The following is a 5,268-nucleotide window of genomic DNA, read 5'->3' on the forward strand; positions in this document are numbered from 1 at the left end:
GCGCGGCTGGCCGCCCAGTTCCCGGGAGCGGGCCCACCGGTCCCGCCCTTTCTGAGCCCCTCCTGGAGTGGGACGAGAGATCAGATGATCCCCAGCGGGGATCCTAATTGGCTTCTCTGACAAGGAGGGCAAGGCTCGTGACTGAACAAAGCCCGTAGTTTGCCGGGCGGCCTGCCCGGTTGACACCTCCTGTAGTCGCGGCCAGTCCCCAGGCCTATATGGTGGGCGTCTGCGCACCCGCAGTTCTGTGGGCGCAAACCTACGGCACCTGAGTAGGGACCTCGGTCCCTCCAGGAGGTAGCAGGAAGCCTTAGGTGACTCTGAATGCTCGGGGTTAAAGGTGACAAGAATGAGCAGAGGGACAACGAATGCACGGTGTGATGACTTTGAGACTCACATCTGAAATCGGACAACTTAAGACACACACATACTCCACGTCCTGAGGCCTCTTTCTCCCAGCATGCAGAGTTTCTCCTGTTGCTAGGTTAGTGCTGACTTGCGTTGGAAGTTCTTTAAGAATACGAACGACAGAAGTGAGCTGTCCTAAATGAAGCCCAGGACTTGGTGCACAACCTTTAAATTTAAAAAGTGCATTAAAAAGTGCAATAAAAAAGTGCATAAACCCATTAAACTGTAAGACAGACCAACAGATGCACTTAGAGAGTCAAAGTCCTCAAGTTCCTCAGGTGCGTTCCAAATCCTACATATACACACTAATTCACAGTGGCTTAATGTTCTTTCTAATGAGAAAACGGGGGAAAAATACTTTCCCAATGACAGAGACCAGGTCACTACAATGGAAGCCGTCTGCAGCTTTGTCGACAGAAGATGGTTTGGCTCCTATATAATGGGTTAGTTCCTTTAAATGTGACAGCGGCCAGTTTAATACTCTCAATGGAAATATTTATAGATTTGATTATAGGGTACTGGATTGTTAATGTAGGAAGGGATTTGAGGCTTTTGGTTCTCTTTCAGATACTTGGTAACAGGAAGAGAAACATTTGTACAAAAATCCCACGCGGTCAGATTTATAAAGAGATTTTAAGATCTTCTGCTGTGCTAGTATCATACACAATGTTTAATAAACTGTTGCCTCCCTTCCGCAATTTTTACTTGCGATTTTCAAAATAAAGCAAGTCGATGATCATGCTGTCTGAAATTAGCTAACAATTAATGATAGCCGCTAGTTTCCACAAAACCGGTAGTGAAGGTCCCCAAGTGTCTTCCCACTCCACAATAAACAAACTCCATCTTCAGAAACGATAGCGGGGACAGGAAGAAAGAAGCAGGGAAAGAAGGGTTAAGAACGTCTCAGGCTTCTGCTCTCTTTGTAAAGCTGCAGTCAGGCAAGGAGCTCGTCCTCATCATCTGTGGTGGGAGCACAGGGGAATCATTCATGAGCAGAGCCTTAAATCTAAGTTACAACAGGCAGAGCAATCGTGTTTACCGTATCTGTGTAGCTCTGGAATGGAGCCCAGGACCTCCTGCCTGCTAGGGAAGCCCCCTAGGATGGAACCACAGCCCAGGCAGAACAATGACATTAGTTAGATGCCTACATATTCACTTAAGAGTTAAAAAGTCTAACCAGTATAGCAAACACACACACACACACACACACACACACACACACAATTCACTTTTAGGCTTCATTCTTGTCCCCGGTAGTTTTCAAAATGTGCCCCAGCAAACATTTCATTAAGTGCATTCATGATTAGACAAAGTATGATAAACTGATAAACACGTATTTCTTTCCAGATACAGTTTAAGTCAGGTTTGTTACGAGATTTCTCTCAGAAGGAAAATGGGTGCTTCGGAAAATAAGATGAAGAGTCCCTCTGTCCTTAACGAATGTGACAGATACACCTGATGCTGGCATGACATGAAGAGGCACAATTGTGATAAGGCTGGGGGGAGGGGACCGTAGGAGGAGCCACATCCTGTTCTCCGTGGCATTTGTGAATGGTTATAATTCATGTTTGCTGGTTTATACATTTACATAACCTGTTCTCTCTCATTTATATAACTTATTTATGTAAGAGGCTGTGCTTCCACTGTGGCCTTTGTATGCAGCACGGCTTCCCGGTGAATCAGGAAGCCTGAACACAGTAACCACTGGTTTTGTAATAGGTCATTCTTCTGTCTTTCTGTACCACCAAAAGGGGTATGCCCCTTGAGGAAACTGCCTCTTAAACGCGAAGGAGAGAGAAATCAGTGGCTTCATTCATTTTCTAAAACCTAGCCTTTGGTCTCTGACTCATCCAGCAGGCTGTGATGAGAAAGGAGGAAGGAGCCCTGCAAGCCAGCGTCTGGGCAGGAGGCGTCTGAGGGCTTCGAGAGCTCGTTCCTTTCTTCCCTTGAGCACTACTGACTTTTCTCGTTCTTTGCTAACGAAGTAGTAAAGTCAGGAGATTTGTATTTCATTTCAGTTTTTTTTTTTTTTTAGTGTTGTCTTCTAAAATAGACCAGTTATGTAAGAGAGTCAGAAGAAAAGCGTATCTGTTTCCTAATTTGGAAAATGCTTATCACCATCATTCCATACTTATCCCTCCTGCCCACTGCCGCACCCCAAGACTTTTCCTGATATAGTTAGAATGTTAAGAATAACATTGACACAATGGTTTCCTTGCACACAATTCAGCAGAAGGTCATTTGAACCTCCTGTGTGCTCAGTCAATGAATTTACCATTTGTTTTTCACATTGTCGTTAAAAAAGGAAGACAGTCGAGTTTAAACTTGAAAGAACATGGGCTGGGGGTTGTAACACAAAGGTAGAATATATACTAAGGCAGTCCTGGGTTCAATTTTACAGACATATAAATGCATCATATATACATACCTACCCTAACTACATATGTGAATACATTCATACACACACACACACACACACACACACACACACACGTCCATCTCCTGATTCAGGTTAATGACATTCTAGCAGTTAGAATCTAGCTAATTCACTGAAAACTCAACCATAAAGTTTCATATAATCAGCCCATATCCCATAGTGGTTCTATAGGTGAAGCACCTATTCAAAGCCCAACTTCTTCTAAGTCTCATTCATTATATATGTTAGCAGAACTGAGAGACCTCTGGCTTGACCGAAGTCCTCTAGGGAAGGGAATCCAGACAGACACCTTAGTGCTGACTGTGTTCCCTGGGTTGTAGGAGGAGGTCATGGGCTTCACTGGCCTCCTATTTGCCATCTGCACAGAGGACAAACTAAAAGTGGCTCTGGGTTGCCTTCTATCCCTGGAGCCTTGCTGGAGAGGCTCATATGAAAGCAACGGCAGGGGGAAGAGAGTTTCCCAAGCTCAGGAACACAGCAGCATGACACCTGATGCAAACGGAACAGAAGGGAATGGCTGGAAGGGAGGGGACCGTATTTTGAGAGCTGTATGTTATTGCTGCATCCTCAGCTCTGCTCAGAGCAGGTGGGATGAGCCTCGGGGACATGAGCGTTGTGCAGCCACTGGCCAGGGATCCCCTAACCCCAACACAGCTGCTTGCCCCTACCATAAATCTGGGAGAGGCTGGAGACAAGCCTGGGGGGGAGGGGGGCCTGTTATGTAACAGGCATTTGTAAGGAAGTTTATATAAGATGCTAAAAATACAGTATATGATCGCTGCGATGATGTTCTAAGCAAAAGCCCTAATGAGGACAACCTGAGCAGGTTAAATAGAGGTGATCCTGCACAGACGTCTAAACCCGGTGACTCGCGGAGGCAACTGTCTGAGGACCGTTTTACCACTCAGGCTGAAAGTGGTCCTGTCTGAGGACCACTTTACCACACAAACTAAAACGCTTGCTATCCCTGCGAGGAGTACTTGCCCTAACTCTTCCAAAGACTCCGGGAGCACTGAGCATGTAATCGCTACTCTATTTCATTATATTCAAATGGGTGTGTTGGGCTCTTCAAAAGAAATCAGCCCAGTGATGAACCTCATATGCTAGTTAAATTCTAAGAACTACTACCCATGAGTCCCCGGGGTAATTCTCTGCCTCCTTAGTACCATTATCACCTGAACACACACACACCTCAGTACCATCATCATCTGAACACACACACTTTCTATTATATGAACACAACACACTTTCATACACATATGCGCGCGCATACACACACACACACACACACACACACACACACACACTGCTCCCTAGAACACAAGCCCCTTGGGATCTGGAATTTCTGCCCTTTTTTTTTCACTGATGAGTCTCTGGCACGAGTAAGGCATCCATAGGTAACTTTTGAACGAGCCCACACAGAAATGGGAGACACCATCTAATGGTCTGCATCCCTGTTAACACTAAGAATTTATTTTTTGGCACTAACATAGTGGAACACCTATTTTTCCCCTTTCTTCCAGATGTGTCTTGAAAGCATCTTCTTAAAGTTCAGGAGGAGTATACCTTCTGTGTGATGGTGTGAAGAGTTTGGGAAGTCACTGGGAGGTGACAGTAGAGCCTTCATAAGTGACAGAACTTTTATAGGCAGCCCAAGGGCTTGCTCGGTCTCTTTCTAGTGTTAACTGCTAGTATTACTATTGTTGTTGTTATTGCTCCAGTGCTGGAGATAGAAGGACACCTCCATTAACTAGCCTACAAGTCTTATTGAATGACTAAAATTTCAATGGAGAGTTTAAATGTTGCAGATTTAAATCTGAATTATCGTGGGCTACCTTAAACCCGAGTAGCCATTTATTGCCACTCCTGTATGCAATGTGAAATCCTTAGAACTGTTAGATAAGTCCTTTTGGAATGTACAGACCCCTAGCTTTCACCAACATAAAAGCTAGAAATATTACCAGATAGCATCTGAGTCCTATAGTCGAGATCTCCTGTTTCCTGTAATCTGTCTACAAAGTGTGTCCAGCTATGTGTTTAAAAAGTTTTCTGATACATAGCTTCCTTTGTTCTGGTATGGTAACTGTTTCATGAAACTCTTACCATGTTAGAACCTGGGATCTGAGGCAACCTGAGGGTGTGTTTTCAGACCATGGCCACTCATATTTGGTAACAGAATCAGCCTTTTTATTCCCTTTTTATTGACACTGTTATGTGGGGATATTGGAAGAAACTGGCCATCTGTAACCCGGAAGAGACTCAACTGTTCAGTCATCCCAACCGCAGACTCCTGGCATCCAGAACCATGGTTCACAAGCTAATTCATCCCTGATACTTGGTCATAGCAGCTGAGTCAGACCTGGTCTCAGTGTTTCCCCTCCATCTCTTTCTCTCCCTCCATCTGGCCAGCCTGACAACCCCTA

Source organism: Microtus ochrogaster, linkage group LG7_11 (assembly GCF_000317375.1).
Source record: "Microtus ochrogaster isolate Prairie Vole_2 linkage group LG7_11, MicOch1.0, whole genome shotgun sequence".
Classification (NCBI taxonomy): domain Eukaryota; kingdom Metazoa; phylum Chordata; class Mammalia; order Rodentia; family Cricetidae; genus Microtus; species Microtus ochrogaster.